The sequence below is a fragment of the Tachypleus tridentatus genome, chromosome 13, assembly GCF_004210375.1.
Source record: "Tachypleus tridentatus isolate NWPU-2018 chromosome 13, ASM421037v1, whole genome shotgun sequence".
NCBI classification, from domain to species: Eukaryota; Metazoa; Arthropoda; class Merostomata; order Xiphosura; family Limulidae; genus Tachypleus; species Tachypleus tridentatus.
The window spans coordinates 156,814,299-156,839,744 of NC_134837.1; the positions used below are offsets into that span (position 1 = coordinate 156,814,299).

A 25,446-nucleotide genomic window follows, 5' to 3' on the forward strand; every position below is an offset into this window, starting at 1 on the left:
ATAATCTAATTTACACTACAATTATGATTTTTTTTTCAAATTACCACTAGTTATTACGACTAAACGATGGCATTGTGCACCGCCCATAAACACACAATATATTTAGGTTTAAACTGACATTAGCAATAAATAAGTTGCAGAGTTATTTCGCCTATAACAAGAAAAAAAGATGAATAATATGGTGACTTGGTCACTTTCTAACTTGGTATTTTATCTTGTTTGATAGAGAAATAAATGAAAGCGAGTGGCCATCATCTTTTAAAAAAAACTTGATTTTTATCGTGTATATTTGTATCATGTCTATCGAGTATCTCAGCCAACCCTATGTGTAGAATCTACCTACACTGTGATATTTCGATTTTTTTATTATATGAACAAGAAACAGTTTCATAGACCCATGAAAAATCCAATAACGGTTTAAATCAGTTAACGTTGTAATTAAATTTATTTTCAGAGCTTTTGTTAATAAATATGAGGCAGCTGAAGCGTCTATACCAAGAAACTAGCTTCACGTAAAATTCAAAACTACTGTTAATGCACCATCTAAATATCAAGTGTTCACTAATATACGATTTTTATTCCAAGTGATCTTATGGAGAAAAGAGAATGAAAGTATCTTACACGTTTCGAAAAATTCTACTAAAAGTTACTCTGACTTACGCAATTTTACAGTAATTATATATTTTGTGTTCTTCTATATAAAAAATAATCCAGATTATACATTTAAATATCTATAAATGTAAACATATCTAATTTTCTCAGGAATAAAGCCGTATTAGTAATGTGACGAAAATCGTAAGTGCAGATTTCCATCTTTGATTAAACACGAATGTTTAAGGGCGTGCATTATTACGTAATAACTTTTCAAATACAAACTGATACACATCACATGTCTTTCTCCGCTAATCGTTAGAAATTAGTCTCGTGAAAATTCAATGAAATTCGAAAAAAGGTAAGCTTATTTGCTAACTTAACTTGGTTTTTCATTTTCAAGATTCAGGCAAATAAAAGTCACAGGCTTTTTTGTTATGTTATAATAAGCTTATACATTTAGCACACACTTAACATCTAAATAACACGAGATAAGCCCAGATCTTTAAAATCTTATTAAAAAAACAAAAAAAACAACTTTTCATGCATCATTAGGGTAAAAATCATATATTGTGAATGTAATGAATTGACACCTTCTAGATTCCAGCAATTTTACATTAAGCACAAGATATTTGTTTTGGTGTTACTGTAGATTTCATTTGTATCCAATCAACAAATAGTTGGAGTGAAGATAAACTAGGATATCGTTGAAGCAATCTTAGGTAGAGGGATATCAATTTAACCTCTAAAGACAAACTGCAAGTTCATGTATAGGTGTTTTTTCTAAAAGATAAAAAATATTTTAGGGTTTCTGATGCTCTAAAATACGATTTTAATTTACAAACCTTTGTTTTTGACATGGTGGAAGAAGTATAACGAGTTTCTCCTCAAACGTACTTATGTATTTTACAATAATTGCCCAACTTCCAAATGTTTTATATCACACTTAGAGTTCCAGTCGCACTTAAATTCTAATCCAGGAAAGTTCCGATCTCTTCGACACAATTAGCCATCGAAGCTATAAATCAACCGAGACTTAATGCGCTTTCCAATCGTTTGGATCTTTGTCAAAAGAAATTGTTAGCAGACTACAAATAATCTATGAAAAACATTTAAGAAAACCACGAACTTATTCGTCGTTCAATCGAATCTTAATTCAAATTGATAGTCTAAATCACACACTCTAAAATAAGTTTACCAGACAAAGAATTTTCCTTTTCCTAGTTACATTCCACGACGTCATTTATCAACCACTTCAAAGACAACTCAACTCTTAACTAATTTTAATACCGGTCTTCACGTCTTTAGCACCACATACATAATTACTGTTACGAAACTTCACATTTTCACAAACACACAAATCTGTAGTACATATGCTAAAAAAGGCTGTTTAAAATGATTGTTAGTGGTCTGATAAAATAACTTTAAACCGACACATACTAAATGAAATAATATAAAATGTTCACTATCCAATAAAGTGTGATTCTTTTTTTTTTTAAATACAGAAGAAGATACGTTTATCAATTTAAATGTTTCATATAAACATGATCTTGTAAATTTCCAGCAGCTAAATCACAGTATACTCAGAAATACAAACATGCACAGACAAAACTAAAACCAACATATGCTTTTTCACTGAGGCACTTGTTACCGATTCTGTTTGTTTGTTTTTTGAATTTCGCTCAAAGCTACCCGAGGGCAATCTACGCTAGCCGTTCCTAATTTAGCAGTGTAAGACTAGAGAGAAGGCAGCTAGTCATCACCACCCACCGCCAACTCTTGGACTACTCTTTTACCAACAAATAGTGGGATTGACCATCAAATTATTACGCCCCTACGGCTGAAAGGGCGATCATGTTTGGTGCGACCGGGAGTCGAACCCGCGCCCCTCATATTACGAGTCGAATGTCTTAACCCATCTGGCCATGCCAAGCCTTTTACCGAGTTCTACCAATTTCGGGGAATTCCACTTTTCAATCACCCTACACGAGGATAGATTGAAATAAATACCACCGAAAATACCATACATACGAGAAAAAAATTGCTAAGTAAAAAGATGAAACATAACATTGTTACATTTGTTCAGAAACGAATCTATACGATCATATCGAGGTCGTTCTTTGTTGTTTCCTTAACAAACACGAATGGCCCGGCATGGTTAACTGGGTTAAGACGTTCTATTCGTAGTCTGAAGGTCGCGTGCTCGAGTCCCCGTCACACGAAATATGCTCGCCCTTTCAGCTGTGGAGGCATTATAATGTGACGGTCAATCCAACTATTCGTTGGTAAAAGAGTAGCCCAAGAGTTGGCGGTGGGTGGTGATCACTAGCTGCCTTTCCTTTAGTCTTACACTGCTAAATTAGGGACTGCTAGCACAGATAGCCCTCGAGTAGCTTTGCGCGAAATTCAAAAAACAAACAAACATAAACACGCACACACATCAGTTAAGCCCGAGCCCCAAGTCTGAGCTCGTTAAACTATTGGCTATAGTTACATGATGCACTTATTAAAACCTAATTACTAATTCCTAAAGCCGTTGAATAATATAATGGTAGCTAAAACTAAATACGAAACAGTTTGCAGGACCAACGCAGAAATTTTTACATCAATTAGTTTTTACAAAATCTCTTTTTAGAGCTCATTAGATATTTTTTTTTGGTAAGTCAGTTGAAGCGTTTGCACTGAGAAACTAATCAGACGTAAAACTAGAGTGTACCTCTATTAGAGAGAATGATATTGGTTCAAACCAGTAAAAAATTTTAACATGTCCCCAAAATTGACAACTATATGTCAATAAAAGGACATAAAATGCTTAAGAAAGTGATTTTAACTTTACTGCACAATTCATTATAGATACAACCCTCACAGTTTCATCCAGTGAAAGCATGCTTCAGTGTCGGGCTCTCCTGATCTCTTCCACTCCGTCTCACTAAAATTCCCGTCTACCCAAATATATGTATGTATGCTATTACTGCATTTCCAATCTAATTACATTCAAAATCCACTAGGTGCACTCAACGAAATTCAATTACTCGGTACGGTAAACATAAAAGGTTTTCTTAATCGTTCAAATATCATCATTCGTCAGCGAATTCGTCTCGTCAACGTTTACGCATCTATCACTTAGAATATAACTTGTATGTTAGTTAACGTTTTTGATCGAGCGCATTTCTTTTCTTATCCTTTAACTGTTTAACTGCCACTTCGTAATCAGATTTCATGTTTTGCTCAGTGCTCGGTTTTTATTATTCAAGATGAAGATAAGATCGTCGAAAATCATTGTCTATTCCGCACTTATACTTTTGTTGATGTAACTTGGGTTTCAAAATGATGTCTTGGAATGACCATTTCTTAGAAAAACGTTTAAATGCTAACTAGTCTTTCACAAAAGAATAGTTTTTCTCTTTAAACTATAACACGAATAAAACAAAACTGTAACTTTATTTACAAATAATTTCCGATCAGATTAAGCTATGTTCTTAGAGCGAAACTTAAAAATCAATCATTACTAATTTGTCAGTAATAACTTCATGAACGTCTTTATACGTACTAGCTTAGGGTACCAATTAAGGAAGCAAAAACTGTATAAAGGACAATGTAAGATAATGTTTCCCTTCTCAATTTTTATTGTTAAATCTCTAATGACCTCATTAGATGCTAATTGCATACCATGCTTCGTGAAAGATAATAATTGACTCATCCAACCGATTACTTAAGTGCCTCTATATTCAAATTTCAAGCTAAAAGTCTATAAAAAAAAAGTAGAAATGTGCCCCATTTCAGGGTGTATATCCTCCTCGTCGGCCAAAAACCTAAAACAAAACGGCACACGTATATCATAGGACAGTTACAGTAATCGAGCCAGCAAATTCTGGGTGATAGATGTTGACACACACTAAATGAATAGTCTATTGTATGTTTTTATAAGAAAGTGGTATATATAGTAAAATAATTTTGTAATTAATTTTCTAAAACGTTTTACATATCAACTGGAAAATTTTAGAAGTAGGTCCGCAAATAATCTACATAATATTTTCAATTTGAACACAATTTGTGAGGTGTAATTATATCCAGAAGGAAAAGTTCATGTTGATAAGTATTGAACGAGAAAATAAAAACAAAAAACAAGTGTTTATTCAGAAATAAACCTGGCACAATAAGAGTTGTTTATCTTGGTTGTGTTGTGCTTACGTTGCTAGTGTTTGTAGTTAACCATAAAATTACACAAAGGGTATATGTGTGCTCTACCCACCACGGGTATCGAAAATTGGTTTCTAGCGTTTTAAGTACGCATACACATCACTGTATCACTACCCATAGAAACAAGTAGAATTTTTAATTGCATATTTTACTTTTAGATTCATACAATAAATTGCGCATGTTAGGATGTTCTTACTTATTTTGTGATAGTCACACTTTGAGCGAAAACCACGCATCGAACGTGAAGGTTAACAAAAGTTAATGGTTAATAATCCAACTGAAATTTTGGCGCTGAATTCAACTATAGAACGTTCGTGATTTATGTTTCATAAATATAAGACTTGGTTATAAATTTCTATATTTTTCGAAGTTTTTACAAGTAAACTCTTCATGACGCCGTGTTATTATAGTATTTACAAAGCAACGACGTCGTAAACCCATGCGCGAAAGATTCAATTGTGCTTTTGTATGAAATTGCACATAAAAATTTTCCATGGTTACCAATGTTCCGTCACATTAACGAAGGGCAAAGTGATGTTGCACTCTTTCAAATGGATACACGCATGCTTGACTATAACCAGTGATTAATTCCTTTTCCTGTGAAGTAGTAAAAATCAAACATTACCAAAACACAGCCACAAGCTCTCTCATAGGAAAAAAGTTGTAGAGGTCTAATCTGTGTGTACATACACACACCTCTTATCGACCAACCATCTACATGATGTTAATCGATATGAATGCAGGAGATAGGTTATATTTCCGAGCACGTGACTACAAAGGCCACTACACCTTTGTCATAGCAACGGTTTCGTGTCGGTAACATAATTCGGACAATGGTAAACATTAATTTTATGAACTGACACTGGTGTGTGTGTGTGTATATATATTCACACAGAGAATACGATAATGTGCCGAGTTAGGTGACGTGATCCATTACAGCTGGTTAATAAATCCAAATATGCGCGAAATAAGTAACTGGTCAATGTTAAGTCTATAAACCGATTCCACTTTATTATAGAGAAACTTTATTTAATGATTTTAAATAAATTTTGTGTTTATATTCATCTTACACGATCGTTCAACTGCAATTATCAGTTTCCTCTGTTAAACCTTCACAAATAAAAAAAAAATTATTAATTTACGTTCGATCTTTTTCAACATGCTATTCGCGAGTGCTACATACAACATACATTTATGACAAAATCTTTGAGTTTCTACTATTAGTATAATCATTCAAGTTTGCCATAGCCCCATGTGACATAAGCATGTTGCCTAAGGAGGATCTTGAATTATCCAGGTCTTATGTATAACGGTTGTTTTTAGGGCAATATGTAGTTGTTTCCAGGTTCATAATAACCTTTGAATAACTAAATATGCAAGTCATATATAACTCTTTTAAGGCTTTTCTAAAGTTTACAAAACCGAAAGAAAAAAATGAAACCGCTAAAGCTGAGAATCTTCCTTGATATTGCTATCGATTCATGGAAATAAAACACCTGGCCTCTCGTTTCTGTTTTCGTAGCGTGTATGACACCCTAAGTATCTGTTTTCGCTTCACTCCCAGGTGTACAAAGAATGAGGTTACAGATCTGAAGCGCGTTCCAAAAAAACCCAAAAAAACAAAGAAAGCAATCCAGGCCATCTTGCAACTCGGATGGTCTACAATAACTTCACGTTTGTTTGTATTTGAGAAAATGTAAAGAAAAAAAGAAGTGACTACACTATGAAGTTTGCGATTGTAGTTAGAAGCCATTGAACAACTGAAAGAATTTTAAGAATTCCTTAGTCTCTTACAACTTCCAATCTTTAAGGGCAGGTGAAGTTTATTATTTTTGTGAATATCTATGAATTTGCTTGCTACTTCATAAAGAAAACAGATCAACTAGTGTTGGTTCGGAAATTCGTGAAGAGCTACATAAGGGTTACAAGCACTTACTGTCCCTAAACTCTGAACTCGTAGACTAAAAAGCATTTAATCAACAATAACTACCGTCAGTTCTTGGATTACCATAATGGAATAGTTGAATGTAATCGTTGATCGCATAACACGTCTGCGGCTCCAGTGGCTAGTTCCAAATTTTGTTGCTACAAATCCAGCACACTAATAACTAAACCAGCACACCACAACCAATAATTAACAAGTATGATAGAAACCAAAACATTGGTTGCAAACAGACACTTTGAAACAATAAACTGTAACAATCAAGTTCCAACAAAGCACCAAAAGAAAACGTCAGGAAAAGTTTGTTGTTTTGAATTTCGCGCAAAGCTACACGAAGGCTAACTGCGCTAGCCGTCCTTAATTTAGCAGTGTAAGACTAGAGGGAAGGCAGCTAGTCAACACCACCCACCGGCAATTCTTTGGCTACTCTTTTACCAACGAATAGTGGGATTGAGCGCACATTATAACGCCTCCACGGTTAAAAGTGCGAGCATGTTTGATGTGACGGGGATTCGAACCCACGGCCATCAAATAAGGAGTCGAGCACCTTAATCACCAGGAGAAAATTTGTTGAATGTTTCTGTTCAACAAATAATCAAATGTTATTTTTAAAAGTAAATAGCGACAGCGGATTTTCAGGTTGTTCTAATGTTGTTGTTTACCTAGTTTTTAATACTTATTGTTAAAAAAATTACATAATATCAAAATAATTATTGTAGTTAATCATAGAAGTGTAACTAATATATATATATATATATATATATATGTAGAAGTGCGTCTCTTACATTTTTACATAAAAGAGAACAAATCCAATGCAAGTGCAATTTTTAAATATTTTAGCACCCTTTGGGGTGGTTATTTGAGAAAACTGGCATTTTCATACATGACTTTATTAAAATAATTTTAGACAAAAGCATTTAGTTTGAGTTAGTTGACCAGGATATGCATCTGAAACACTTTAATGAACAACGGAGGGAATATTTTGGTTTGTTTATGATGACAACATCTGTTGAGGACTCGTAACAAAGAGACATCAAGGAACTTCATACGATATGGTAAATGATATTCTTACTTGTATATCTACATGTAGATTTCAGAAAGTTTTGATAATTCACTAGAACGATGTCCAAAGCAATTAATTTCTCTCAAGTAGCTGCTAACAAAATACAGCAAAAACACCAGAGAGGCAACATTAGAACAAGCTGCCTGTTGTCCAACTTTAGTGTGACAGTTAGAAATAAGAACTTTCAACAATGAACAGTTCTATTGGTTAGTTACCATTTGTAGTAACACATTAATAATCTTCTTCAAACAATATTGCTTTGTTTATGTTTTATAGCTGAATCGACGTTATAAAATTGGAAAGTAAAAGGTTAGCAATTTATGAGTTAAATCATTTTTTAATTCATTCTTCTTTAAATGTCATCAGAACCTACCTTGATATTAAGCTCACCCATACCACCAACCAATGTCACGGGATAAAAATGTATTTCTGTTTTAGAATACGTCATTTGTCATAAACAATAAAAAAAGTGATTTGTTGTATACTGTAATTCAGTGATATGGTTCAGCTTTGTCTTTTAACTCATAAGGTATAGGTTGTACGATACAACAAATGGTCCTCTGTGGAGTAAAAACAAGCTGTGTAAAACATGGATCCTCTGTGATAAATTTCAACTCTGTGCTTAACGTATCACTTAGTCGTCTGGAGCTTTAAGTGTGTAGAAATAGTAAAACAGTGGACGACACGCAACAATAAGTGAATCCATATTGTTCAAGAAGCACTCTTCCATCCACAAAAGGCTCAGTAATGTTATGGTGACTTAAATTCCAATATCTTCCACTTCAAGATGTGCTATACTTTTTGTTTCTTACGAATATTTAACTGTAACCTTAAACTCTCATTTTTTGTGAGCATTCGTCAGGAAAATGAGCGATAGTTCTAGAAGTATGAAACATAATTAGCAAAGGCACCAGAACATTCCGGTTTCAAAAAGTAGCATAATAAATGTGGCGTATCTCGCTTCTTTCCACTATTTTGTGAAAAAAAATACACAAACCGTTTATTTGCTGCAGTCCCCGCTAGTACAACGGTATGTCCACGGATTCATAACGCTAAAATCAGGGGTTCGATTCCCCTCGGTGGGCTCAGCTATAATAAAACACACACACTAATGTTTGCTGCAAAGGCAAATATTCTACGCTTAGTATTAAATTTCACTTTCGAACTTTTGGCCTCGGCTTCACACATTCCAATGCTGACCTCTTCGCTCGGTGGAGTCTTCATTCATAGCAATAGAACAGTAAAGTTGAAAAATCTACCAACATAAAACGTTCGTCTGATTACTTGACTATTTCAACTTTATCTTTGAGGTGCCAACACGAATTTCCCTACCAATACTATCCTAATTTGTTTCAGCCAGTAATAATTTGTGACACTAAACAGAGAGACGGAAAACTCTGATTTATACATACGTATATAATATCCTACATACGTATGATTTGAAGTGGTGGACAAATGCGGTTATGTAACAAGCAAAAATGTATCTGAAGTTAAAATAAATTATATTATACTCACTTTAAAATTTAATTTTTTTATGGTTCAAAAATAAAGTACGGAAACCTTGGAACAAGACGCGTCAGTATACACTTAGCGTTCTTAATCAATTATACAGGACGTGTTATAATAGCTCCGAATTTCATGAGCAAAAACTTTTTAATCATTTTGTATTGTTCTTCACAGATAATTTAGACTTACAACATTAACTTCTGTTGGTATACGAGAGTTAGCATGTACCGTGTTTCTCCGATAATGAGACCTACCCATAAAATAAGACCTAGTGTGATTTTTGGGGATAGTTTTAATATAAGCCCTACCCTTAAAATAAGCCCTAGTTAAGAGTGGCAGGAAGAGGAAAGAAATAAAAAATAATTAATTTATTAATTAGTTTAATAGTTAGTTAATTAGTTTGTTTAAGTATTAATCAGTTAGTTTAATAGTTTAATAATAGTTTATTTTAAATGGTTAGTTTAATAATTTTACTTTGTAACTTCATTTTTTAATATATCAAAATAAGACATCCCCCGAAAATAAGCCCTAGTGTCATATTTTGGAGTGAAAATTAATATTTCGGAGAAACACGGTATGTTTCCTGTGGATAGACAACAGAAATTATTACTATCACAAGTACAAATCGTACATACCCTCATAAGAAGTAAACTTATAACAATGAGTGGAAATATTTGACGTTTATTATGCTGATCACGTGAAGTGTCGCTGCCTGCAGAGCGCATCTGATTTGTATGCTTGAAAGCGTTGAAAACCCGATCAATATCAGCTAGGGCAGCGCGATTCGCGTTCACAACTGCTGCAAGCAAGAATATATATTTAAACATGGGTGACCGATCCCTTCTGTTGTCGTCACAGTTCATTTACGACTTACTTGACTAGATGGTTGTCACTTAGCTGAAGTGTATGACGACGGAACACTACACGTTCAATGAGCGCTTATTAATATATTTTTCTTCCTCAAGGAAGAGAATCTACTGCAAAAGAAAAAGGTAAGTTTTCCAGCTGTTACTTTGATAAGTGAACTAAACGCCTTCGACTTCTCAATTACACAAAACCGCCAGAATTAAACGACGAAGAACTGGGAGTTTTGTTTTCGAGATTGAATCTCTACTCAGAACTATATTTTAAATGCTCGTGAGTTCAGTAAGTACTAAACTGACGTGCCGACAGTAAAGTATTCATCGCATCGAAAAAGGTATTACGTTATCTCGAACAAAATAAGGCTAAAAATTAGTAAAAATAGGAAAAATATATATTATTAATTTTACCAAGTATACAGGTATTGTACATAGTAGTAAACAGGCATGGAAACCAGTATATTTCAGAAGTTAATGAACTTTGCGATACGCCTACCGGAAGTCTACTTGAAACATCCATTTGAAAACCTGTAAAAGTCAACCTAAGTTTAATCATTCTACAATATATTCGACAGATAAATAAACTGTAACGAATAAGAACAGTCATTAACATCAATGATAAAAGATGGGTAAAACGACCATTGGAGAAATCCCCTAAAGTTCAAGTATAGTTACTCGTAATTTAAAACTGCTGGTCACAGAGATAAAGAAGACAGCCTGCCAGAAAAACATTTAAGCAGATAATTGTAACAGAATAGGAGGGTTAGAATGTCACAGTAGTAACGGCTCCATATTATAGTACGAACCTCTGACCTTCGGTCATGTAGCCCAGCACCCTGACTTGATTGGCGGATTGTGCATTACATTATAAACTTTAGCATTGGTTTACGAATAGAAATGTACGATTTTTAAAACCGGTTCTTATTAAAAGGCTCGATGAATTGTTAACAATGAATTAAACGTATATAACTAGATTTTTAAACACTGATTTTGCATATTCGTTCAAATAACGTTATTTCACACTTTAATATTTTGTGCAGCGAGATATTAGATTCAGAAAAAAATGCGAAAATGCTAACCGATTCCAGTATAATCGCTGTCAGCCCGACATTGGTTAAGGCGTGCGACTCGTAATCTGAGGATCGCGGGTTCGCATCCCCGTCGCGCCAAACATGCTCGCCCTTTCAGCCGTGGGGGTGTTATAATGTGACGGTCAATCCCACTATTCGTTGGTAAAAGAGTAGCCCAAGAGTTGGCGGTGGATGGTGATGGCAAGCTGCCTTCCCTCTAGTCTTACACTGCTAAATTAGGGACGGCTAGCGCGGATAGCCCTCGAGTAGCTTTGCGCGAAATCAAAAACAAAACAAAATAATCACTGTCCATTATTTTTGCTGCCAAAAGATATAGCGGTGTTCTTTGGATCATACAAGTCTAACAAACATGCTTATACGCTACCTACTGAAGACTTGTAATTGATCCTCTGAGGGAGAATCGTTTACCACAACTTACCAAGGGTCGCTCTAGTATAGGCAATGTATTAAAGATAAATTAATTCGTGTCCATCGTAACCTATTATTTCTTTATTATCACTTTCATTCTTTATTATTATATTTTAATTGTAGAGATGATTTAGTTTCATACATGTATTTAGGGTTAACCAGAATCTCGTGAGATATCGTAAGTACTGAAACCGAACATACCCAGCTGATGGAAGAATACATTTCAATCTTTATTAAACAAGAATTTGTGCTGATGGAAAGTTTAATATTAATTACGTACACGAAGACAAAGAAAACGTAGTTCGATCCTTTATACCCATGCTGTTTGGCCTACATTAACTTACCTAAATCCATTTTTTTTATCATACACACTTGTATGAATGTTGTCACATGCGATAAAATAACATTAATAGAAAGTGAATTTCATTCTGTGGATTTATACATTGTCATGTAATATGACAACTAATTGTTTCACAAAGTAAATGATTAATAACAGCATAGATGCCATGCGTCAACCTCCTACTCACCGCATACTCTTTGAAGTTAAAACAATCACACTTAGAGTGCTAAAGAGGGTGAATTATTTTGTTAATATTTGTCCACTTTACGTTACGTTACGCAGAGTTAGTCGTAAATAACAATACGTAAGCTATGGATGTACACACAAAAACTTAATTGGCATACATAAACAGATATAGGGGAAACTCTCAAAACAGGCGAACATAACTATATAAAAATGAGAATGCGGCGGCGTTTGTTTTCATAAATATATTACATTTTTAAACACTGGAAACAGAAATTAGTGTTTGCGTTAATTGTTTTTTTTCATATGCAAAATTTACTGATTTTGTAGAACTACCAATCAGTGCCCACATATGTATTAGATATGAACTGTATTAATATGGAATATAATTAGAAAAGACACTTAGCACCCAACAGAAGTTACTCCTAATTTGATACATTCCCAGTAAATGCACTTCGTTGTTATTTAAAAAAAAAAAAGCAAAACGTATATCGAACCGCTTCAAACCTTATTTAAAATGGATTTCGGTGACGACATAATAAAATGATAAAGCATATCAAAACAAAAAAAATGTAAATGTTTCTTGTGTGTATTTCTTATAGCAAAGCTACATTGAGCTATCTGCTAAGTCCACCAAGAGAAATCGAACCCCTGATTTTAGTGTTGTAAATCCGTAGACTTACCGCTGTACAAGCGGGGGACTTTTGTGACACTACAACAATTGCAGGTGGATATTGTACGTTGCTGAAATCGTCAAACAATTCGTAGAATCTACATAAACATTTATTTCTGTATACATTAAACTAAACAAACGGATAAATTGATTTAGCAGCTACAGACGGTACCGAAAGTCGAATTCAGTTCACTGTCCGTTTTCATCTACATTGTTTGTTATTCACACGGTATATTCAGGCAACTTAAATACTAAAACTGGTTCAAAAAACGAGTCGAAAGTAATAGGTTGGTAACAAAATCCGAAGTCGTCTCCAGGTAAAAAAGAACCGTGCGTATTTCAACAGTTGTAACTTTGAGCTACCAATAGTATTTGCATACAAAAAATTAAGTGTTTCATGCATTAAGAGTTAGCGAATCTTGTCAAACCTTCAATAGACGAATAAAATAACCCAGAAAGTAACGAAAGTTTCATTTGGGAGGAGGGTTACAATAATTCAAAAGATCGTTTTACTATTTTGCACACAATATAAAATATGTTTTTGCCCCCCATGAAGAAAGCGTTGGCTTGCCACAATCTTGAGATCGATACTGCTACATAATAAAAACTAATGTTACATAGTTTATAATATATTATAAAAAATTATATTTGTCTCATTAGAAATCAATTTCAGAAAGAAAACATACAGCAAACACGTGCTCTTCGTGTAACATTGTCTTTTGCTAATAAGTGGATGAAATATTTAAAAGGGAAGAAACAAAATACACAGTTCGGTGTCTTAATTAATACAAATTACAGTCTAGAATATGGCAAAGTTTACTTTATAAAGTATGCTTTCAGTGTTATCTGCTTGTTCCCAAAGAGAAATGTTTGTAACTAATCTTTTCCAGGAAGATTGTTCAAGCCAACATCGAATCTCACACGTGTTGCGCTGCGAAGCTCGTTAACCTTTCTAGGTAACTGTTTCAAGTTATTATTACCTACACTTGTAATTCGAAATAAACCAAATACAAAACCATGCCCACTAATGGAAGGTATTAAATGTAAGCATTAAAATGCTTGTTGGAACGTCATCACTTCTAATAAATAGTTTAATACATAAGGATTTAGATGCTTGTTGAAGATTTTGTCCAAGTATTAGCTGCAATATTAAATTGTTTATGGTGGCTTTAATGGATAACTTTAAACATACCTACATGTGCACGTTACGTTATATGGTTATGGAAATTATGTCTTAGAATTTTTAGTTAGTATTACTCAACAAAATATACTAACATACACATATTTTATCTTCAACATTCACCTCAGTACCTACTTCTAAAAAATGGAAGCATTGAAAGTCACCTTACCCCAAACGTAAGCATCTTCCTCGGGTTACGAAGGACATAGAAGTTTAGCAATATTTTCGTGGCAAAATTTCCTCCACGACATGGAACAGCAAAGCCTTTTTTTTCTTTCAAACTCCTAATTACTTGTTTATGATTTCTCGACGTGTGTTTCTTCTCAATTTTATCTTAAAACTTTTATTTTTTCAGTTGCTACTGGTACAAAATCTGATCGCAGTTTCAATGTGGCAACGAACGTTCTGTCAGTCAAAGTGTCTACCTTATAGCTGGCTCTTATTTCGTATCAAAAGAAAAAGTTTTCGAATTAGCCATTATTCTATCGTTAATAGTCAGTTTGGTTACTAGTGGAGCTTCATATAGATGGAGTAGAATAATATTAAAGAATAGTTAACTGGCTTTATCACAGTCATCAAGATTCAACCCGAAATGAGATTAAAAGAGTTACATAGGAGAACTTTAAGCGATGTGAAACAGGCCACCGATAAGTATTCAGAACACAACAACCACTCAACACACTCGCATTTGTTAGCAAACCATGCGCATGGTGAACGACTGAGCACGCGCGTTTCGGAGGGTACGACTAGTCTACTCATCGAATGGGAAGAAAGGTGGAATTATGCATTGTTCGCTGCACTAATGATCAATTTTCAAAAGGTGAAAGGAGACCATAAGTTCACCGTTGGCGCTTACACAAGTTTTCTTTAAAGCTAAACAGTCCAAAGGCTATTGCAAGCGAGATCGCGTTCCGCCCCAAGCCAAAGGAAACATTTCCCTCTCCTCGCTTCTCTTGGTATTAGCCTTTCATGAGGCGTAGGTTTCTTCGCTGCGTTTCATAACTTTACAGAAACGACGAACCGAAGCCTACCCTGCGGGCGGTGCTGGAACCGTGGTGTGAATACAAAATAACAACTACAAGTCAGGATACTGGTAGAAATTACTCCACTGCCTGCTTGTCTGCACGTTTACAGACACAGAAAATCATATCCACTGTATAACATCATGATATCTAGCTTATTTACACGCAACTGATCTAGTAGGAAAATAAAGCCATGTGTTTTTTTGATTGAATAAGACTGAACGAAGATTTGGGAAGATGATTATTGTAATTATCCTGTTTGTTTCTAAGTCGTAATGAGCTTTAAACAGTTTGAATGTTTTTACATCTAAATAATGTACAACGAAGATGCAAGTACTGTGTAGGTAATATCAGACATGAATAGCACACAGAGGAAACTGTTTGTTTTGAATTTCGCGCAAAGCTTCACGAGGGCTATCTGCGCTAACTATCCCTAATTTAGCAGCGCAAGATTAAAGGGAAGGCTGTTAGTCATCATCACTCACCGCCAACTCTTGAGCTACTCTTTTTACCAACGAATATTGGGATTGACCGTACACTATAACGTACCCACGGCTGAAAGGGCGAGCATGTTTGTTGTAACGGGAATTCGAACCCGCGACCCTCAGATAACGAATCGTGCGCCCTAACTACCTGGCCATGTCGGGTCTATAGAGGAGTTAAATAACGATGATGTAATGACTATAATTAAGCTATCTGCGTTATGTTTACTTCATTTTAGTAGAGACTATAAGAACATATTTACTGAACTTTTACATTAAATTCTTTTTAACAACAGGTGAAAAGCACGCGATTCATAAGTTATCATGATTTTGATAGCTCTAACTTATGATTACAATTATTATTGTTTACTTCTAGTTTTATTGGCAAAAGTATCACGAAAATACTTCTACTGCTATAAAAGGAGTGCCATTTTTATTTTTAAACATTTTTTATGCATTGCACACAAGAGTGTGACTGTATTTATTTAATAAAAACAAAACGTTTGAAAAATTGAATATTCGACTGTGGTTCACTTATCTAAGTCTAGATATCATGCAATCTTGCCAAAATATGTATACTTAAAGTATTACGAATTTTTATACTTTCACTGTACACTCAGAATTTCGTGACAATCACTCATTTCCATGATTAATGTGATCCTTCGGAACTCATGTGTTTTCTATACGTGACTCTCTGTATCGTGTCAATTGTAACTTTCGCAGAAAACCCTGAATTGCAGAACATGTGCTAGATACAATAGAAACGATTTTGTATCGTCTGGGCAAATAAGAACACACACATTATTTTTCTTTTAAAGGTTAACTGTTCTTCAAATGATGTTAAAATACTTTGCAAGATTTAGCCCATGAATTACTGTTTCGGTTTTTTAACACTCGCTCACAGATAACGAACAGAACTACGTATTTAAACGAACACGAACAGGCATTATAGCAATAACGTACAAATGATTTAATATTTGTTATGAAAGAATGTTTTTTTTAAAAAATACAGAATAATTACGATGTTGCGATTAAAAACATAAAAATACATGAAGCTAGTGAAGGTTTGGCTCGTGATTTTGAGTACGTTTACCACATGATAACTTACTTAAAGTGTTGTAAAACAATATCACCACATTTTAACCACAAATATGACCATTACCGTGCTTTTCAAGGATAATGTCTTGAAAGCAATTTTTGCAATAGTAATTTTTGTTCATGTTCTTTGTAAAAACATGTAGAGACATTTAAAGCTGTCAAAATCGTCTCCTGAGCTACATACACAAGGGCACATTCTTTAGACTTTGTAGATTAAAAACATTGGATAACTTTGCTTGCGAATTCACCTAATTGTTTAACGAACCGTTCACAACCAGTAGTCCTAACTATCGTCATTACGATCTTAAAAAAAAACTCACTTCGAACATAGTCCTTTACAGATGAAACTATCGAATAGAGCAAACCATTGCTATCAGTAAGAAAACACCAACAACCACATAATTTATTAAATTCACAGTATTTATATCCACATTTGTTTTATATAAAATGTGAAAATACCACATGGAGAAATGAATAACAGCCTATTTTGTCATATTACGTAAATAGCCGTACGATCATAAGACGAATGTGTGTGTGTGTTTTCGTGCAACAAAGCCACATTGGGTTTTTTGCTGTGTCCATCAAGGGGAATCGAACCTCTGATTTTGGCATTGTCCGAAGGCTTGCGTCTGTCCCACCGGGGGACTCATAAGACGATTAAAGAATGAAAAAGTTTTGCTTTTGAAATTTCGCTCGAAGCAACACGACGTCTATCGCATATAGCCGTCCTTAATTTAGCAGTGTAAGATTAGAGGGAAGGCAGCTAGTCATCACAACCCACCGCCAACTGTTGGGCTACTGTTTTACCAAATAATAACGGGATTGACCATAGTATTATAATGCTCCCACGGCTGAAAGGGCGAGTATGTTTAGTGAGACCGGGATTCGAGCCCGCAACCCTCGGATTAGGAGTCGAACGCCCTAACCACCTGGCCATGCCGGGCCGAAAAAAGAAGACACCGATAAATTGGTGGTAAGGGAAAACACTATTCAGCTGTTTGCAATTAACTTTACCGTAGTCCCTAGTGGGTTAAATTATCGTCACTACTCTGATGTTTGTATCTAACTTTACCGTAGTCCCTAGTGGGTTAAATTTTCGTCTCTACTCTGCTGTTTGTATCTAACGTTACCGTAGTCCCAAGTGGGTTAAATAATCGTCACTACTCCGCTGTTTATATATAACTCTACCGTAGTTCCTAGTGGGTTAAATTATCGTCACCACTCTACTGTTCGTAAAGTGTCGTACCAGTACATAACTCTCTCATACTCCCGGGTAGGTCAGTGGTAAGTTCACTGTCTTAAAACAATAATTTCCAGGGCTCACATCTTCGTAGTAAACAGAGAACAAACAGCCTATTGTGTAGCTTTACGTTAAAAACAATTTCGATGGGCGTTGAAAAGTCAGCCTGTAGAACTTTAATAGAAATATTTATGATAAAAATAAATACCTTATACTACAGCTTAGGTATTCCAGATTATTGCTGTAAACCACCGAAATATTGGTTTACTTTAAAGGAAGTGGATTTGTTTGGAATAAATAAATAAATAAGTCAATATAGATTTGATAAGGCGGTTCTAGGGGTCAACTTTCCCATACAACAGCTACATGGAAGACGAAGGTCATTTTGTTGGTTCAAATGAATCCCATGCTTGCAGAGATTCATCAAACACCGTAATTCTCGAAATTTAAAAAAAGCAAACAAATCAGATGTATAAAATAGTAATTATATGACATAAGTTACAATGACATCAAAGAAGTTTATTGCAATCATATAGAGAACTTCAATACAAACATAATACTGTTTACGTCACAGTATGAAGTAAAGAACGAATGCAAATACTATTGTTGCAAAATTTTAATTTAAAAGACAAAAAATTGATAGAAATATACAATATATTATTGTGTACAAGAGAAAAACATCTGAATTTTTGTGTATGTTTTGTTTTTCTTTCAGAAAAATTGGAAAATCGAAAGACGAAGTTGAGAAGGAAGCAGAAAAATCTGTAATCTTGAGCTTACGTGAATGACACGTTCAACATTGTCCGTCTCGGACGGATAATGAATGATAGCATCAGCTGTATCCTTCGTGACCTCCTGTCCATTCATCCATTTCTTACCAGTGTTGCAAGGGCAGGCTACCCGAGATGAACGATAGGATGAGAAAAGCAGTGATCGACGAATAAGCTGGAGAAAAACATTAAAATGATGAACACGAACCACTACAGATTCTAATCCGATAGAACCCAAAAGATAAGCTTGGTTCTTTAGAAAGGTGGAACGGAAGATGAGTCTCTTCTTTCAATAAAGAACATAAGTTAATATTACTCCAAAGACTACCGAGAAGTATAAAGAAAATTAAATAAATAAACATTGTTTCGGAACAACTTCAGGCGAGTTTCATGAATTATAGGGAATCAAAGCACGATATTAAGATATAAAATGCCAATATTTTAAATCAAAGCGACATATACCAGCTTCACATAAACGTATACACAGAAATATCTATCTGAGAGGTTATAGGCTCATGTGGAGGCTCTTATCCTCAAAAGAAACCATAGTTTTAGATACAAGTACTTACTCATACAGGAACTCGTAGCCTTTAGTAAAGGCCTTTATTTTCATAAGAAGTTATAGCGCTATGTCGAGGTATCTACGCTCACTAGCATAAAGTACTCTCGCTCCAATACGGTGCTCAAAGGGCTCTCGTAGTTCACAGAGGTCTCAATGTAGTGATCAAGTTATTCCATTATTTCCAATCACTTCTATATTTATTCCAGGGGGGGTATCCTTACCCAAGAGAGAATAAAAAGAGTTTTAAAACACTCCCCCGTACATAAGCACGTACGTCCTGTTCAGTCTTGCTAGCTTGTGAGAAGGTATGTGAGTATAGTGTAAACAAATGATGTCCCTGCTATGTCAGAGTCTAATTCAGCAAACTTTTAATCGTACTCCTAGATTCCATCATTTCTGGGTAATATTTCGGGTGTACTTTAACCCTTCCGTCACTGTAGTGGACTACACCATATATAGAATAATGCATCCCGGACCATTCCGAGCCTGCCTAGCAAGTTTGATCTTGTTAGCTCTTAAATTGTTTCTTGGAGGAGTTCGTAGACAAACTAATTTGTAAATTCATACACTATGTGAATCAATATAGGATAAAAGATAATTGCCTCTATGGAGGTTTCAATGCTCATGAGAAGTCACAACTATGCCCTATGTAGAAGCTTTTAGTCTGTTATGGGATGATGTTTCTAGTTGGAGTGAAGTTACTTTTCTCTAAGATTTCGACAATAATGAACAACCAATGAGAATAGGATTATCTAATTATGTCGTTTCAGATCAAATGCTTACATTTGGTACATCGTAACAGTTTTGTCTTGTAACGTCAATGTCAAAGCACTGCGTCAGTGTCAATGCAGTGAAAACCGACATTACGTGGTGTTAGAAAACATTTTGAAATACTTTATAAATTCTCAAAATTTGTGAAAATACGCCTGATACTATACTAGCTTAAGTTGTTAAAAAGTACCTTACTGTGTAGCGATAAGTGGACAAACCTTTTAACACTAACTTATGATGTCACAGGTTTGGGACTGAAACTGGAACTGAGGATGTATATATCATAAAAAAAAAAATACCCATATCGGTTACGTCCGAGAAATTTGTTTGTTTGTTTGGAACTTTCGCACAAAGCTACTCGAGGGCTATCTGTGCTAGCCGTCCCTAATTTAGCAGTGTAAGACTAGAGGGAAGGCAGCTAGTCATCACCACCCACCGCCAACTCTTGGGCTACTCTTTACCAACGAATAGTGGGATTGACCGTCACATTATACACCCCCACAGCTGGGAGAGCGAGGATGTTTAGCGCGAACCCGCGACCTCGGATTACGAGTCGCACGCCTTACGCTCTAGGCCATGCCGGGCCATCGTCCGATAAATAGCTTTCTTTGTGATAGGAGAGATATGTATTATCTTTGGTTGATACAAATGCCTTGCTTGCACACAACGTGGAACTTATCATTTAGCTAAACTGGTAGAGAACTCTTCTAATGTGAGAGAGGTCTCGGATAGACGGGTGCAAATCCTAGGCTAGAAAATGTATCGCGAAACAAAATTATGAAGTAATTACTATAGTAGTATTGGATGAAAACTACCATAATCTAGTCTGAAGATATTGTTACAATGCATGTAATGTAACTATTTCCGAGTTTATAGAAGACTGATGGTGGAAATTTTATCTGTGATGTCCTTACACTTGTATGCATCTAACGATAATACTGTAGAAACGAATTTGGTTACAACAAATAAACTAAGGAGTTGACAATAATTAGGCTAAGTGGTTGAATATTATAACACAGCCTTTCTCAAATTGTGATTCGAGGACCCTTGGGGGACCCAGAGACCTCATCAGGGGCTCCACGAGGTCAAACTATTTTCACAATATAATTCCTTTAATGAAACGTTTTTACATGTTTTCAACCGAGCGAGAAAATGAGAGTGAAAAAGACAAATAACGTATTATTACGTTTCGAGTCTTTTGAGAAAGTTCTAATACTTCGTTCTCATGTTTTTTTCAATCATAAACGATATTATTTTGTATCAAACTTTCATTGAATTTATTTAGGATTTAAATGAACTTTAATCCGTATGGTCGTTAAATTTTAACTTTTCTGTATTCTAGAAATAAATTCACATAAGAATTATATTTAAGCTTGAATAAATTGAAATCTAATAGAAAAATTTGGTAGGAGAGATATAAGTGCAGATAGAAATCAGCAAATAATTGTTCAATCGTTTGAGAAGTAAGTGCACTTTGTTGTCTTATTTTACAATAATATTTAAAAAAAATTGAAAACTTTTCTAAACTTATAAATTTTATCTAAAACTTATTATCTAATTATATTGTATTCTAAAATAAAAGAATATTTATTTACAAAATATTTTTCTTATATTTAAGGATGGATCGTTGGCTAAAAAAAGGGAAATTAGAAGACTTGTTTTCTCAACCCACAGCTGCATCGTTTACGTCCAAAGATGCTGAAAAAGATGAAACCGACATATCAGAGAGTTCTTTGACTCATAGATGGGAGGAATCTACTCCAAAGAAAGTGGACGAAGTTGTAAATAAGATACGAAAATATGACCAAAGCTATCTTTCCCTCGGCTTTATAGATGCTAGTAATTTACCTTATTGTGTCTTATGCAACACATTTTCAAATAGTATTATGGTGTCAGTTAAGTTGACGCGTCATTTTGAGACCAATCATTGAGAGTTTAAAGAAAAAGAAACTAAATATTTTAAACATAAACGTGATCAGCTCTTTAAAAGCCAAAAATTATTTGTTACAGTTTTTCAAACTAAAATGAAAAAGTCATTGAAGCATCTTACAGGATAAGTTATCGTATTGTATTTGCTGGAGAAACGTACACAATAGTTGAGAGACTAATAAAGTCTTGTACACTTGACATTGCTGAATGAATGATGGATGAAAAGTTAGTAAAATAAACCACAGCAGTGCTACTTTCCAACAGTACGGTAATTCGTCGAATTAAAGAATTAGCTGGAAATACGAAGAATGAGTTATTACCTAGTCTGCAGAATTGTACTTTTGCCTTACAAACGGACGAATCAACACACGTGGTCGGACCTGCTGTTTTGCTTGTATTCGTCCAGTATCAGCACCAACTAACCATCGGTGAAGATCTTCTTTTATGTAAATTCTTGCCAACAAACACAACTGGTGCTGAAATATTCAATGCGCTGAATAATGTTTCCGAAACTCATGGTTTATCCTGGAACAACTGTGTTGACATTTGCACTGATGGTGCAAAAGAAATGGTGGGTAAAACTGCTGGCGCCTTAGCAGTCAAGGCAGTGGCACCAAACTCTACTGGTAGTCATTGTATTCTTCACCGCCATGCACTCGCGGTAAAAAAATGTCAGTTTGACTTAAGAATGTCATTGATGAAGCAATAAAAATTATTAAGTTTATTAAATATCGATCCTTGAGTAGACGTCTTTTTAATATTCTGTGTGACGAAATGGGAAGTTCGCACAAAGCATTACTGCTGCATACCAAAGTATGATGGTTGTCTCGAGAAAAAGCACTTGTGTGATTGTTTGAGTTGCGAGCTGAACTATTCGCTTTTTTCATAGAACACCATTTTTTTTTGAAGAACGACTGAAAAACAAACTATGGTTATTCCAAATTGGGTATTTGGCAGATATTTCCTCGAAAATGAACGAAGTAAGCCTGTCACTTCAAGGAAAACAACTGACAGTATTTGTTGCCAATGGTAAAATTCGAACCTGTAAGCGTAAATTAGAATTTTGGACAACTAGTATCAACCATCGTGAGCTTGACAGCTTCCCAATACTTAAAGACTTTATTGACAAGATCGGTGGTGATATTAACGAATGTGAGTTGTTGATGTTGTATAATGAAACTTGTCAACATTTGGAACATCTGCATAACTCAGTGAACCAATATTTATCCAAATGACCAATGCATGGTGTTACAAAATCATACATGGGTAAAAGATCTATTCAAAGTGCAGAATAGACCAATGGATTTTAATGTAACAGAGTACGAAAAGTTCATTGATACGGTTTCAGATTCCACATTGCAACTAACCTTTGAGAAACTACCACTTGTCGAGTTTTGGTGTAGTGTCAAAGAAAAATATTCACAATTATCTGAAAAAGCTGTCGAAATACTCCAGCTACATATCTGTGTGAAGCCGGATCTTCTTCATATGCTTCAACCAAAACAACGTATCGCAACAGATCAAACGCAAAAACAGATATGAGAATCCGGTTGTCTTTTATTAAGCCAGACATTAAAGAGATTTGCAAAAATGTAAAACAATGTCACTCTTCTCACTAAAAGTGTTCATTTTGTAAAATACAGTTATTTTTCTTAAAAAATATGTTTAACATGTAATGGGTTTATTATTGTTATTTTTCAATGAATTAATAAATAAATATTTCATAAATTTCTTAGTTTTAGTTTCTAATACGATAAATATCGATAGATATAACCCACATATATAAAAGCTCTTTGGGGGATCCTTAATTATTTTTAGGAGTGTAAAGGGGTCCTGAGACCAAAAAAGTTTCAAAACCGCTGGTATAACATATATCAGTTTTCTGTACTATAAGAACCATATTTCACCAAATATGTTAGTTTATTTAATCTACTGTTGTACAATATTACTACTTATGTTACTGCACTATTTAATTTTACAGATAAATATACTGCTTATTAAAAATAACTCAGGTGTTAACCTGCATTATATCATGTAAACCTCGTGAGTGTCATTTCTATGTTGCTAGAAGCATGATAGGACATTCCTCTATCAAGTAGGTATCCACAGAGATTGTCGACAATGTCAATATTAATAGGATTTTATTTTAATTCTTTGGTGTAAATATTTAAATTTAAACAATCATTTTAGTTTCATATTCTTCCGTGAGGGTACCGATAATTAATAACAATCTTACTGGCAAATAATATATTAATGAAAAAGAATATTGTGCAATAAAAACCTATTAAAAAAAAAGCGATTGTAATGTGGAACTTCTCTTACAGTTGATTTTATATGCCTTCACTTTTCACAAACAACCAAATGTAAATACTTCAAATTACTTTTATTCATTTTTTTAAAGGTGGCAAAACCGTCTTTAGGTAACCGAACTTCAGGTCTGACAGATACGGCTCTAACGGACTGTTTAATGAATACGTAAAACTGTTTTGGTGAAACTTGTATATACGATTCGTTTAGTAGCTGAAAAGAACCGTATACTGATGTGCTGTTTAAAGTGATAATGTCAGTCGTTAAACTGCACGCCATAAAACCACTTTCTTTCACTTCCGGATTTTGGAGATAGAAAAACTTATAACGTATTTCATTTAAACTTTTCTTTGAAAAACATTAGGTTAAAATGTAAAATAACTTGATATAGCTAGTTTAGTGTGTATTTGCTTCCCGATCAACTGTGATTAGTGCAATTCGTTGGAATTTCTCATAACTGAGTGTAAAAGAATTATTCCATTTGTTACTCTGTCAGAATGTTTTCACACTTTTTATTTTATTGTGATACTCAATAATACACATCGTCGGTTATTAACAAAACTACCACCTGATTGTTTTTAGGACAACAATAGTGTTTATGTTTAATGCTTAATATTCGTGTTGATTTGTTAGAAAGGTTTGTTTTTATCCTTTTTTTGATAACTTCGTGGTTGTAACAGCAAAACAGTTTAGTTTAGAAGTTTTACGACATTGAGTTGTAGGAAAAGACACAACAAATACCATCTAGTGTTGCAACTAAGCCACACGTTACGATTGTGTATTAAGTTAGAATATAGATAGGCCTACTATAACTAACCTTATAGTGTAAATGTCTCAAAAGCTTTAAGTGGTAAATAAATATAATAAATAAAAATTCTTCTAGTATTTTAACACATATATTATCTACTTGACCTTAAAACATAAAGAAAAAATAAACGTTTCTAACTACCAAATGCATTTTATCCTTTGTACAGTACAAAAGAATTGAAAATTTGTGTCGGAATGTTGGCACTGTTGTTTCTACCTCCTGATCTAGAATACAGTGGAAAGCCTCAAGTGCAATTTAAGTCTCTTTCAGAGCGCACACGTACTTTTGTTCACGATAACATTTATTTTTCCTGTGCATATTTTACTAACAAGAGTTACATCAAGACTAATGAAATAACATGAAGAGAAGATGCATAAATCAAGACTGATGAAATAACATGAAGAGAAGGTGCATAAAACA

At 34.4% G+C, this 25,446-nt stretch overlaps 1 protein-coding gene and 1 long non-coding RNA gene across 4 annotated transcripts in view; one reads left to right on the forward strand and one right to left on the reverse strand.

The window, feature by feature from the left end:
- The window catches only part of LOC143239881 (plexin-B-like), a 172,414-nt gene extending 157,485 nt beyond the window's left edge, over nucleotides 1-14,929 (reverse strand). For all 3 annotated transcript variants that reach the window (XM_076481492.1, XM_076481495.1, XM_076481491.1), the window contains exon 1: nucleotides 14,207-14,929. The gene's annotated coding sequence lies outside the window, so the exon portion shown is untranslated. The remainder of the gene's footprint in view (nucleotides 1-14,206) is intronic.
- LOC143239882 (uncharacterized) lies at nucleotides 10,117-23,585 on the forward strand. The gene is made up of 3 exons (XR_013021423.1): nucleotides 10,117-10,294; nucleotides 18,595-18,954; nucleotides 21,601-23,585. It is a non-coding gene; the product is annotated as an uncharacterized LOC143239882 (long non-coding RNA).
- Nucleotides 23,586-25,446: the final 1,861 nt, after the last annotated feature.